Genomic DNA, 14599 nt, shown 5'->3' with positions numbered 1-14599 from the left:
GATGTCTTTTTAACATTCCGCCTTCATATTTATTTAAAGAAAGAGGGTCAGTACAAAGGCAAGCACATGATTAACTGTTTAGAAAAGTCAGATGACAAATTGTGACTCACCATTATCGTCGTTCTTTTCATGATCTGCCCCAAAGGATGATTACAAAAGAATGAAAGATTACTTGCTTGGCCTTTTAAACAGAAATCAAACTGATGCTGGTTTTAATCAATTAGAAACCTTCCTCAATAAATAAGATCATTTGAGTGGGAACCACAGGAAGAAATGGAGCCGGATCACAATCCCAGATTTGGTGCTGACTAATCGCAAAAGACTGTATTTTTTAGGTGTAGTGTTTCTGACAATGCCAAAAGTTGCTGCAGCTGTGTGGAGCATATAACTGGAGAAATAAAAAAAATGTAAATCTTCTTTATGCTCTGTAAAGCCCATAAAAGGCAATAATTTCTAGGGTTTACACTGTCTTCTGTTTGACGGAAACCTTGTTGACTCATTATGTTTTAGTGTTACACCAAAAGTACTTAATACAGATAACTCTCCAAGTTGTAAAAAAAAAAATACAAAAAAAAAAAATCCTCAGCTTTGATTCATTTGTTTTAAAACCATCATTTCAAAGCGGCAGTAAAAGTGTGAAGGGGTGATATATTTCTCCTGCCGGCCGTGTTTCAGCGTTCTGTTCTGGGAGCGTGCTCTGAGGCAGGTGGAGATACAAAACGTTCCCATCTTTGTACTCGATCCCAGCTGACGACGTCGCTCCGATCCCTCAGATTCAGCCACGGGGCTGGCGTGCTCGCTTGTCCAGGTGACGGCCGCTGCGGAGACAGAGGCCCTGACCGGTTTTTGGCCCGCTCTGCTGCGCCAACTCTGCCAACTCACCGTCAGCTGGACACTAACTGGAAACGACGTGCGCGCGCGCGCACACACACACACACACACACGTGCGCGCCACCTTGCCGGACTTTATACCAAAGGCATAGCCATCCAAACTTGAGAAGCGGTAAAGCAAAAATATTTATATATATAAAAACGAAGAGGAGACAGCGCAACCATTTAAAATCATGAAATCTGAGCATAGATCTGCCACCCTCAGACACAACCACATCAATTGAAAGAATGCTGAAGTATCTGACCCAGCATCAGCGGCGGAGGGAGGGAGGAGGGGAGGTGTTGCTGGTGGGGCCCAAGCAACTCGGAGAAGAGATTTGCAGAGACAGCCCATAACAGCTCCCTTGGAACCAATGACTCAGATATGCAGATGTGTTTACTTGCCTTCTGTTTCCCACCTCAGCCGGCACACAAAAGGGAGCGGAAATGAAAGAGCCTCATAATGTCTTTAAGTGTTTCAATTATATATTTATATTCTGCTATAAAGAACTCATTTTTTACTAAAACTTAGACAAGCACTTCAAATGCCTCTTCCCCTCTATTCCCTCACTCCCTTCTGAGGGTATTCATCTTTAGTCTAATGTGCAGCTCTGCTCTCTGTTAGTTTCTTTCTGACACCATGCCAGCAGAGTCATCTGCAAAGGGACTCATGTAGGGATTAAAAACCATCAACAGCTCCCCTTTAAGAGCGAGGTAGAGAGAGAGAGCGAGAGAAGCAGAGAGAGAGAGAGAAAAGCACAATGCTAAAAAAAAAAAAGAAAAAAAAATGAAATACAGAAAACAACTCCAGACAGTTTTGAGAAAACTTGCGGGGAGAGAATGCAGATTGTCACCTGACCCTGAGGCAAGGCAGCTCTAAATATAATAAAGAGAAGACAAGAGAAGAAGGCAAGGCGACACAACACGGGTAATGTGTTTTCTCTGCTGGTGTCGTCTGGCAGATCTGGGATGATTGAGTGCTGATGCCTGCCTGGGCCGCTTTAGAGAAGATCGTCTACCCCCCCGACACCCCCTTTCCTTTCTCTCCTTTCAGCTTGTGCTCACAAGGCACAGCCCCGCTGCATGATGCATTTATGCACACATGATCTCGCAGATTCACATGTTGTCAGAACGGCAAAAACATCAAGGTGTATTACCTGTCAACGAATCGCTTCATCTTCCCTGCTTGGGAAATTAACACTTATCTTTGTGTATGTGTGTGGTTCTCCCCTCGCTGGATGTGTGTCTTAATTATAACAGGGCTTAGTGAATTAGGCCAGGATGTGTAATAGACGCACATTTGCATAATCTCTGTTGAATAAAACCTCGGCGACAAACAAGCGAGCGGAAAATCGTACCTACTCGCCCGCACGGCGCAACTTCAGCTCAAAAGGCTCTCGCAGAGCCGTGTTGGTGACAGTAATCTACAGTGTTTACTTGCTGAATTTACGGATTAATCTCTATACGTTTTGGAAACGCATTGTGAAATAAGACAGCGGCAGATACAGACAAACAGGTGCCGGTTAGAGAGGAAGTTGACTGGCCTGATTCCATGATCCATTTTCCCAAGGCTTCCACACCCCTGCAGCTGTCCTCCACAATATGAGAAACATGTGTATGTGTGTGTGTGTGTGTGTGTGTGTGCGTGTACGTGTGGATGCGTGCGAGTGTGTATTTCCAATGCATACTTGCGGTTATGACAAATTCACTCCCCACTGTGTGCCAATAGCCACGACAAGGGTCTCCATTGACAAAAGCAAAAACAAAAAGTCATCATAAATCTGCCGAAGTTAAATTTCTAGCCATTCAGCAAACATTTAGCAGGTTAAGTCTAATCTTTAGAGTTTATCAGAGTTTCAAGTCGCCTGACCTGCTTATGAATGAGATTCCATGGCGTTCAAAGAGAAGTCATAGAACAGGTTTTTAGGGCTTTTGGCTGCCAGAATGTTTTGAACTGAGCAGTGACAGCCTCACAACTCAAGAGTCTACTTCGGCTCGCCTCATTTCTATCGGAAAACATTCCCAGTCTCTCTTCCTCTCCCACTGTGTGCGTGTGTGCGTGTGTGCGTGTGTGTGTGTGAGCGTCTCCCTCACCGTCCTCTCTCTGAAGTTGCATATCACTTGAAAAAGAAAAGGGGAAGGAACATGAATAAAAAGTGAAGGCACTTCTCTTAGATATGTCTCTTGATGCTCTTCAGATCTTAAGGGCTTCATTACATGAAAATGTAGGGTTATTCCAAGAAATGAAGGACTGTGACTCCTCTAATCTGCCGTACAGGACAGGAATTTGAGAACATGCGCTTTTTAATGTCATTTCTCACCGCATTTTTTTTTTCTTTAAGATTGAAATTTAGAGAAGCAGTATAATTTGGCATTTTATTTTTTAGATTTTTTTTGTAATTTCAGAAAATAAAAACAGCAAACATAAAACTCAAATACACGAAAGCATTAGAAAACTTTAGAAATGAATGTCGTTTCTTTAATTCAAGGTCTGTTGCTGGATTTTTACTTTAACTTACAAAATTAGTTTTGTGTAATATGCATTTGTCTGCTTTTGCTATTCCAGGTCAGATGATATGATTAACATCAGGAAAAGATAATTTGTTTTCAAAAGGACTTTGGTATTCTTGAATGTTTAATAGTGATTTTTTATTTTTTTTTTTATTTTATTTTTTTTTTTTGCACTTCCAACAAAATCCTAAATGAAATTTGGTTCATAAGGTTTCTGTGGCAGCACCAAATTTTGCTTTTGCTTCTTACGGTTGCATGAATCCATTCTGTATTTTCAAATATGTGGAAATGTCCTCTCAGAGTTTGGCACTTGTTGTGGGAAAGCTGTGGCCAACATAAGTCCTACCAACAAAAAGTCCTCCACTAGTGTTTTTTGTGCGCAATAAAGAGTGAAAAGTCACTAAATAAAAAGTATCAAATGATGTTTTTGGCCTGAGATTTAAAACCACTCGTATGGCTGGAAGGACTGGAAAAGAGGGACTCTGGACAACTCAATAGCACAAGTACCTACAATGCCTGGCCAAAGTATTCATATATCAGGTTACATCACAAAACGTCCATATATTTTATTGAGAGCAACACAAAGTAGGTCACGATTTTTGAAGTGCTTTTCTTTTGACAAAAGAAAATCCAAAACTGATCCCCATGAATAAACACATCTTATGACTACCTTATGGCTGCTTTTGTGGCTGCAAAGTCTCAGACTCTACCAGCTTTGCTCATGCTGAAAATCAAGTTTGTGCATGCTCTTCTTCAGAAAGCAGGTTTATGTCTGAACCACTGTAGCTCTGTGTGTTTGGTCACTGTCCTGTTGGAAGGTGAAGCTCAGACCCAGTGGTCAACTCCTTTGCAGCCTCTAACGGTTTTTGCCCATGGCTGTCCAGCATACGTCTCAGCTCGTCTTCCCATATTGTGGATCTGTAAAAATAAAAAATATCAAGTGATATTTTTAACCCAGTTATTTTCTACTAAGCTAGATTTTTCTCATAAAATCCCAATCCAAAGTGAAGGTCTGTGGTTGCACCTTGACAAAACGTGAAAGGGTTGTGTTATATTACTTTCATAAGGCTCTGTGTGTAATAAAACCATTATCATAATTGAATATTTCTGTTTTGTTTGTTGTCATATTAGAACAAACTAAACAAGGTACACTCATAAAAGGCAAACCATACCTGTGACCTTTACCCACTCTTCCCCCTGCTGCGTTTTAAGAGTATTAAATTTAAGACAAGTACAAATTTGGACCCGTCTCTAGTTGACCCTGAGGGGCCTTTGCTGGTGGGGATCCTCAAACATATATATGGTAAGGTCACATCGCCCACTGACTCATATTCATCACCACAGAGTAAAACAGTAACACTGTTCACCTCTGAGACTCTAGTTACTGTGATAAGAAGATGGGAAACAGCACCCCCTATTGGTGAGCAGTATCACTGCTTTGTGGGGCAGTGAAAATTTTGGGGGTCCCATTTTCTTTTTTCCCCTCTTGCTTAGAAAGTTTGTCATCTTTATATGAATACTTGTGTTTCTTAAATTAGTCTTTACTTGAGTAAAAACTCCTGACCTTGGTCATCACTTTCTGACTCTGTGAGAGAAGATCCCTTACTTTCCTTCATAACCTCCCATGTGGGCTACTGCAGTGAAGCTTGGTTGGGATTTCACACTAAAGCTCTTCAATTACTTCAAAATCTCTAAATCTCAGCTGGCAGGGTTCTTAATTGCACCAAACTTTGGTAACACATGAGTCCAACCCTCACTCAGATTTACTCACTGTCAGGTTTCACACTTATTACAAAGTTATTTTTTCACCTGCACTCATTCTGGACTGTTTTTTTTACTGACGTTTACTGTCCTATGTCCATGCATATATTTATAAACTCCCAAAGTTTTACTGATTTACTAAAACATACAATCTAACTTGATCTTTCCTCCGTAGTTCTAACTCAAAGAGTTGCAAATTTATTCTGAAGGGTAAACTCTTCAAATGAAGTAGCTGGAGCTTAGCTGCAGTTGCAAAAACCCTGAAAAACGTTCTCACTTAATAAAATGTTTCATTTTGGCGCAAAAACTATTATTGCAACATCTAGTTTAAGGTATTCCATGACATATTTTATTATTAGATTAGTTAACAAAATACGCATCACTGATACAAAAAACCTCAAAGAAAACAGTTTACTTCCAGCAATTCACTTAGCTTTTTTCTTGAATAGAAATGGAAAATAACTAGATCCCGACATCTGCTCCAGGTTAACTGTTTACATTGACTCTCCACACAGCAATATCTAGTCAATCAATTCATCCACATAACTCTGTTCAAGGTTACAAGGTTGGAGTATAAACCATCCTTTTTTCTATAAGTGACAGAGTACTTGCATTGATTTGAAGGAAGTTCAAATCAATGTGTCTGTCAGAAGTAGAACTGGCAAACATAGTAGGGTTGATCTTCAATGGAGCAAAAGCCAGTGGAGGCAAAATATGTTATTTAGAGATTTTTAATTATGTGCAACCGACGAAAAGCAATCTGTTTCTTAATAGACAATGAACAAAGACCTGTGCAGCTCTCTGTGCTCCAATGTCAGATTGTATTTATGCTGCCAAGCTGGATGGAAGCAGAGTATCACGACATACATAATGTCTTATTTATCGAAGATGTGGATTGTGGAATGTTTGAACATAGATGAATTTTCATTTTCTAAACAAAATGTAAAACTAGTTCAGGGTCAACTGGTACTGAAACGGTAGATACAGTTTTTATTGTGTGTGGTTTTTTTTTTTTCTTTTTCAAATCTGTGGTAAAGGTGAGGCCTGCATAGACTGACAGCTGAAACCAGATTGACTTCTTGAAGTGATAAACGACCCACTACATGACTCTGATAATGAGGTTATTACTGACATTAAGGATGCAACCAGAAAGAGTCAAGAAAGGGTTTCTCATGTCCTGCCTGCTGGGTTTAGTTTTTATTTTCTATTTCTTCCTATCTTATGATTCCCTGCTTTACATTAATAGAGCTTACTTGCTGTAACTTACTGGCCCAAAGGAAAGAGGAAAATTAGGCTATTTTCTCTCAAAGGAGGATGCTTTTTTATTTTCCTACTGGTCCTCTTAGTGAGGAAGAAATATTGCACCAGACAATTTTGTTAGGCCATACCGATAATGAAAAGAGGCAGCAAATGGGTCTTTATATCACAGACCCATATAGGTGATGTTGCAGTCTATAAATAAAAGCAGAAGCTGTTTTGTGAGAACGATCAGTGTTTCATGTTCTCCCCATTGAATGTCCGTCGACCCTTCCTGGACAAGGGTCCTGGCTGGTTGCCCGGGAAACTAGCATATGACTATTCCGAGAGCCTCGGTGGAGACGGAGAGAGGAAGCGAGGGTAGTAAAGGTAAGTCACTCAAGGCCTCTCCGCTCAACCTGATAAAGTGTGATGAAAATCAAAGGCCACAACTTGACGATGCCTCTAATTCAGCAGAGACGGGAGACAGAAAGAAGTTGTCTCTTTGCACAGAGCTCTGAAAGGAGCTGAACACAAAGGAGCAAATATTGTACTGCTCCCAGAGCACGTCTTTATAAAGTGAGCGGATCAATAGGATAACCTGAAAACGGATTTTCTTTTTCCATCAAATGTGCAAACAAACTCAATGCAGCAGATTACAACAGACGTCACCACAGTCAGCTTTTATCATACGTTTCTCTTCGTTATTTACATGAATGCGTTTCACCACTGCGTTAATTAACAAAAAGCAGCACTCCCTGCGTGAGCGCAGGTCGGGGTTGCACACTTTTTATTCATGCGACTCGAGGAGGCTGTCAGAAGTAGTTGCAACAACAACATGCTGCTAATCAGTGTGTCTGAATGCGTCTCAAATCTCTCTCACCCCAAAGCTGCAAAACGATGTTTTGAAATTTCGCATTGCAAAAGCGCATGCACGCATGCGGTGACGTAAGCAAGCAGGTGACTTTTCAGTTTGAGCAAAGGCAGCAGATGGCAGAAACACACCTACCGTCAGTGACCTGCTTTTTGTGGATTTGCAAAAGTAGATGTGTGTTTGAGAAATTGTTGCACCCATTATTGGATTCATCATTTTAATCTATGTATGAATCAACCGGGTTTGAAATAGTAAAATCCACAATTCCTGGTAAAGGTGTTCATCGTCTGTGAGTGTTTTCACATTTGTCTCAGTACAACAGACTTCAGAGCAGTTCACTGACATTTTATGTGTCAAAACTACACAAAATAATGCATAATTGTGAAGTGGGGGGAAAAAAAATTGAAATGAATAAAAATTTTGACACTACCAGCGTTGCTTATGTATGGTGACAGCAACTACTTCTAACATAAACACACTTTGACTTCGGTGTGTTGAAGGTTTCTTAACGGAGGATGAACATCCTCCCTGGTCCCAAGTCTTTTGCAACCTTTTAAGGGTTTTCCCCCAGGACTGTTCTGCATTTAGCTCCAACCATCAAGTCTGAACAGATTCTTCAACACCTGCTTTTGGGAGGTGTTGAAGAAAACCCTCCTAAAAACATGATGCTGCCAACACCACCTAAACTCTATCTACACCTTAGTTCTAAGCATAACCCATAATACTAAGCATTACTTCTTCTTACGGGGCACCTGGTCCTCACGATGTATTTTTATTTTTAGGAAAATTCTCCTTACAATGTGTCAAATACAAGGCCACACACACATGCATACATATATAGATATGTCCTCCTCTGGCATCTCTAATGACAGAAGTCTAACTCAGGGACTGACTGCAAATGAGACTTCCTATTATTTATTTTGACAATGGCATTCTGCTTATACTCTCCATCACCCTTCTTTTCACCCGAGCTCCGCATCTCCGCAGCTCCTCTAAAGTAACCAGAGGCCTTATCTTACCACAGCTCCACTCAGGCTTACTCGATTGATCAACTGGGTTACCTCCTCCACTGGAACGTAGGGGCTGAATCCAAATGCACTTCAAACATGTTCGATTCTTAATAGAGAACAATTTCCTTCATCTCTGCTCCGGTGCACCACTTTGTGTTGATCTAGCACAGAAACTCCTCCTAAAACACATTGCTGTTGTGGTTTTATCATGACAAAACGCGAATAAAGTCACAAGGTAATAATAGGTTTGTAAAGCTTTGTATCCGGACGACCTCTTCATCTGTGCAGCATCTTGTAGACTCACAGATGACCAAACAGGCTCCCATGAGGTCAGTGTTTGTTTTCCCCCTTTCGTCCCGCTCTTCATCCCTCGGTTATGATCCAGGGTGACAGGGCAGAGCCGGGGTGGATAGGCTAAGCAAGCATGAAGTGTAAGGGCAGCGATAGTGGCCTGGGCAGCGTGGACGAGAGATCTGAGCCTGTTGGTGACAGCACAGCGGCCTCACAGCAGCTCGCGTAGCCACTCCTCGGGGGAATAATTCAATCATAAGACAAGCGTGATTAAGGTAGAGAGAGAGAAAGAGAGAGAGAAAGAGACTTGGGGGATAAGCTGTGAGTTAAAGGCAAAGGATAAGAAAGAGGATAGAGGCATGAGGAAAAGAATCAGATTACCATGCTCCTAAAGGGAAGCTGGGGATGACACTCATCCAACCTGATTTAAGCGACAGAAGCGTAAGGAATGAAGTCCTCGGCCTGTCTGTCCCCTGACCCTGCTGGAGAGGCATGGGATGGTGAGAGGGGAATAGAGGAATCGCTCATGCTTGGAGTGAGATTGTGCTTAATCGTGCAGAGATCCAGACTGAGTAACTGTGACTTCGCAGGGAGAGGGGTGGACACAATCTGAAAGGCTAGGAAAAAATAATATTAAATCTTCTTCTGGTTTTTTTTTTTTTGTTTTTTATGCAAAGAGGCAAGCCCCGGTCAGTTGCTTGGGCCGCTAGGAGCTTTCTGCGATGAAATGTGACACAAGTCATTTTACTTCAGCTCCTCTCCGCTCCTGCACATTTGCAGGATGAGTGTCGTGCACTCCCCATCTACCGTCTGTGTGAATGAAACACATTTGTGGAACTGGTTGTCTGCTTTGATGCTTTTAAGTTTACCTATCTGAATTGCTTTCCCCCCCCACTCCCCCTCTTCATCCTCATTTCCACTTACTCTGTGCATCTAGGCTGTCAATTTTCGCCCCTCTCTAACATTCGGGTGGTGAAACGCTGTGCGACTTCTGAGAAAAACAGTTTTATCCCTACAGTAAGAGCATTGTGATTATAGTTGAAGGGCTCAGATATTTTTCCCTTTTAATGTGTGTGCTTGGCTGGGGTTTTGGGGCTTTTTTTGCTGAATTTCTGCCGGCGTGCATGCCCGTTTGTGTTTGTTTCCGCACGCTTGTCTCGGAGTATCGATTTAGCAGACATTAAATGAAAAGACTGAAAGCTGAGGCCAAAAGAGAGACATGTGAAAAGTGATGGATGCCAATAAAAAAAAAAAAAAGCTCTAGGCATGTAGAAAACGTTAGCTTTTTTTGCAAGCAAAAATAGACATAATGGATTTACATATTTTGCTAAGGACACAGACACTGATGAAAAACATGATCTGGTCAAACCCACAGATTAGAAGGCATTGGTACTTGACTAGAAAATCCCCAGGAAAGCAACAGTGACTCACAAACTGGACAAAAACACACAGCAGCCCCCTGCTACCATCAGCAGCATAACACACACACACGCACACAATAAATGTGCTCTTACAAATCAATTTTTCTCTAGTATACAGACACAACCGGACTGGAGGAAGTGGCTCGGAAATATCAAAACAACCTTGGGGAGCTTGAGCTCGCTGTGAGCTCTGTGTGCCTCCACTATGTGGGTTCTTTATATCTCTCCCATTCAATCAATCCGCTCCCTGCTCTTTCATCCATTAATATGGCCTCCCTCCTCACGTAATATTCAAACCATTGTACTGCTTGTCCTATTCGCCAGGTAACATGAAGCACAGGAGGCGGACGAGAACATATGAGCACGACTGTGCGCGGCTCTCAGGCACGGCAGCGGAAATGTCACATTAGTGAAGTCTGTCCACTGGAGAACGGTGAATTAACAGCAAACCGTCTCTAATTTATCCCCGGTTCATATTTCACATGTTCTGCACACACGAAGAGGAACAGACGCATATATAAACACATAAACACGAAAGTATCAAAGCCCTAAAACAACATATTTGGCACATTGGGTTATAATTCGGATAGTTTCTGAACAGCTTTGTTAAACATGAATGAATGTATATGAAACAAAGGTTGCAAAAGGCTGATGGCATTGTGTCAGACACACTTAAAATTGCTTCTCACAGTCATGAACATAGCAATATCACACTAGCAGTAATTCAGAATATCTTAATAAGGATTTAATCATAAAAAAAAAATGTAGGAAAGACAGTGACAATGAAGGCAAAGTTCTTAGGATACATTTGGTGAGGGGTGGGCACACTGATGTGATGACCTTCGAGATGAGTTGCCAACGTTCACAAGCGCGCTTTGCCCACTCTTGCTTCCTTTGTCGCTTCATGCACACGTATAATGTGTTTGGAGATAGAGGACTCTGCAATGGTAAATGGAGCCAGGTGGTGCAATAAGGTAAAAATATCCAGTTCTGGGTTTTTTGGTTTTTTTTTTTTTTGGTTGGATGTGTTACATCTCAAGATTTACTGGTGCTTTAAGGAAGAGGGATGGCAAAACTGTATCTCTTTTATACGAGTGTCCTGGTGCAGCTAAAACAGAAATGTAAAACATGTCGGTACCAAACCAAACACTATGAATCAACTTCGTCTTTATGCTCATTGTTTCTCTGACATTACTTTACGTTTAATTTGTAACACAAAGGGCTCGAATAACCTGCTCGGATTTCAATGAAAAAGTTGCTCATCTAAACAAATATTACTTTTAGATATCAGTTCACTCTTTCACTTTTTGTGCTTTTATCTATTATCGTTTCTTTTGTAGAGGGAAAAAATTTGGGACATCACCTTTGAATGTCCTCTCTGTGGAAAGTCAGGCTTAAAGTAAATCTACTGTACATCCAGGTTCTGTGTGTTCACATAAAAACGGAGACACATGTGTCAGTTGTTTCAGCTTGTGTACACACACGCACTGCTCTCACGGGAGGTCAAGAGCACCATCTGTGCATGTTCAATTGTTAATTAGATTCACAGTTCCTGAATAATAAATTGGTGTGACCAAAATAGACTGAAGGTGTGGAATACCTGAGGCTAGAAAATGGAAAGAAAGGGGGGCAACATTTTGAACAAATTCCAGATACCTTAGAACTTCAACATGTTTTTTTATCTTGTTTCCTGCACAACCTTCATGGTTCAAAGCCAAACGGTGTCATTGGGTCAAACAGTTATGAAGAAATGTTTTTAACAGTTTCTCCCTTCAATCTTTGTGGCTGAATGTTTTAGATTTTTATATTTGCATGGATTGTGATTCTAAATCAAGTGATATTCATTCCAAAAATAAATTGTACGGCAATCTCAGCATGAATGACATTGATTGTCCCCAACTGCTTGCTTGCAAACAGACCTCAAGTCACTATGAATGTCTTTAATGGTAAAATATTCTTGCTTCAGATGATTAAAAACTGTCGTGAAAGACCAGATCTGAAAAGACCATTGAAGGGGAAGTATGGAGAGTGCACAGAAGACAAATTAAAAAAACGGGACTCCCCTATTTATAAAGTATTGTATCAGTGCTTAGGCGGATGCATAATAAGCCTTTCACAATACTTTGTTTCTGTCTGCATTTTAAGAGCATACAAAGAAATGTTGCTTCCAATGTATAATGCTGTGGCATGACTTTTATAACAGTTTAGGTAACTTAACCTCCAGCCAAACCAGACTGCCATAAATAGTTTTGGCAGGTCGTAAAGTTTTGTGACATGAGGCACACGGTTCAGAGATGCCGTGTGTATAAGCTACTACCACATGCAGACACACTGTCTGCACCGATGAAGACACACTCACCTCGCCATGTCAAATTCCTGAAGTGGCTCCAACAGCAAAGCAGCTCGACCAACTTTTAGGATCACTCAGATTTTGTACGGAATACCAAACTTTCACACACAGATCATCACAGGATTGATTACCGTGTCTGGGGAAAACATGAGAAGAGTCACATGTGACAATTAGAACTACAGTGAAAACGACATTTTTGTCAATGAATGCAAACGACACCTTAGGCTAAATGTGTCACACAGAAACAAAATAGTTAAAGGTTTGTACAACTGTATGTATTTATTTATGTTGGTCTCCAACCAGACAGAAGAGCAAAGAGAGTCAGAAACACCCGTTTCTTTTTTTTAATTACCAACATGAAAAATTCACTATATTTCTGACGAACACTTTACACTGTGTAATTCTGACACATTTTTAATTATACTAATTCCTTTGCTAAATTTGATCAATTCTTCTTTCTGGCAGATCATGACCTGTGACTAATAACACAATAATAGCTTCCTTTTGGTGTCATGGATGAGTCAGACAACCATCAAACTCCTAGTGTGTCAGGGCAAAAGTTATGTAAAGATTGGATTGTTCCAAAAACCATGTCGATTTGTGCTGAAAACACACATATTGCAGCAAGCGCCTCTGAAAAGAGAAGCTTTGTAACGCCGATGCATCTTCTCGCTGTCAACACCGAAGCGCTCATAAAGCACAAGGCCTCATTTTAAGTCAAACAGGAAATAACCCGCACAATCCTGGGAACAAACAGGGGGGTACAGAGGCACAGTTTGATTGGGCCGCGAACAGTTGCTGTCGTTACAAAGCACCACTGTAAGCTCCATCGATTATCAAAGGCCTCCGAGCTCAGATGGGGAGTCTACTGATCTTTCCCGAGCTCAGACATGAAAAGCTGCCAGTGACAGCTCATAGCCGGGGCTAGATCACACTGTGCCGAGGAGGGGTGTGTGTGGAAGGGGGCTCTGCTGTGCCTGAGTTTTAAACACCTGCTCCACGGGCCAAGCCTGTGTTTTCTTGTTTTCTTCCTCTTAACGCCGCTCCCTGTCAGGTGCGACAAGGATGTGCTTTCATGTGAACTGAGGCCCCACCAATAGCATCGCGGGGCAAGAGACACTTGGTAAAACAATGCCAGACAAGTTTTTTTATTATGGCTATGCCTCATTACTTTTTAACCAGCGTAATCGTACGTGCTGCTTCTCATGAATTATTCACAGGTGAGCTCTCGTCACAACGTGACAGGAGGAGATGGAAAGCGCTCCGAATGAAAAAAATAACGCAAGCACAAAAATAGGAAAAAACAGATGTCAAAAATGAGACGCGGGGACACATCGTGTCTTTTTACCCTTCACTCACTTATAAAGACTTTCAGGCACAGGTCAGCGTTTGCGTACCTGGGTTTGAAACTGTTGAAGAAGACGCAAATACAAGTGGAAGTTAAATTAAATTTTAGTATGTAAGTTTTATGAGCTGCTTTTTGTCATGTGTCATTTGAAAGCTGCATGTTATTAAAGGCCGAAAACTACAAATCCAAATAGTTAAAATGGCCAAATCACACCGATGCTCCAGCCTGTATATTAGAGGCTTATGAGTTACAACAAATTTAAGCATTTGCAGCAGAAGTCACTTGAAATGATACAAAAATGCATTCAGGCCAGGACTGCTGAGACCTTGAAATGTGGGTCAGAATGAACAATGCTTTTGGGAGTTATTACAACTTCCTGTTCGGCAGCAAATGGTGTACAGGGACAGTATTTTGGCGTTTACATGTTCTTAGGCAGGAAGCCTTATTGCATTAGTGAAACATAAAAATCCAATGGCCTGAAAAAGTGAAAGTTTACCCTGTAAACTTCTATTACATTAAAATTAACACATTTCAATGCACACTACTTGGACTTTTGCCACCTTTATAATCCAAGATTGTAAAGATTACAAGAGCTATACTTGACCTCAGTCCAGCTAAATACGATTTGTTTAGATTACAAGTTACATGAACTAGTAAAAAAAGACAACTTGTAATTTTTTTTTTTTTTAAATATCTCCTTCAGGGTGTGCTGTGGTGGCGCAGGGGCTAAGCACAACTCCTAGAGGGATGCCTTAGTCCTCGATGTGGCCGTCGCAGGTTCGATTCCCAGCCTCGTCACCTTTGCCGCATGTCTTCCCCCTCTCTCATTACCAACTTTCCTGTCAATTAACTATCAAATAAAGGTCACTGGAGCCAATAAATCCTTTACAAAATGTATCTCCTTCAGAAAATGTGTCGTTTTTAAAA

General features: G+C 41.2%; 1 long non-coding RNA gene across 1 annotated transcript in view; it reads right to left on the bottom strand.

Annotated features, from left to right (window-relative positions):
* Window positions 1-3915: 3915 nt before the first annotated feature.
* The window catches only part of LOC103135557 (uncharacterized), a 59242-nt gene continuing 48558 nt past the window's right edge, over window positions 3916-14599 (bottom strand). The window contains exons 2-3 of the long non-coding RNA XR_001661646.1: window positions 12334-12460; window positions 3916-4299 (exon numbers count right to left, since the gene is read on the bottom strand). This is a non-coding gene — a long non-coding RNA (uncharacterized LOC103135557). The remainder of the gene's footprint in view (window positions 4300-12333; window positions 12461-14599) is intronic.

The sequence above is a fragment of the Poecilia formosa genome, unplaced genomic scaffold, assembly GCF_000485575.1.
Source record: "Poecilia formosa unplaced genomic scaffold, Poecilia_formosa-5.1.2 Scaffold26, whole genome shotgun sequence".
Lineage (NCBI taxonomy): Eukaryota > Metazoa > Chordata > Actinopteri > Cyprinodontiformes > Poeciliidae > Poecilia > Poecilia formosa.
Note: the sequence above shows the minus strand (reverse complement) of the source record. Positions and strands in the feature narration are given on the sequence as shown.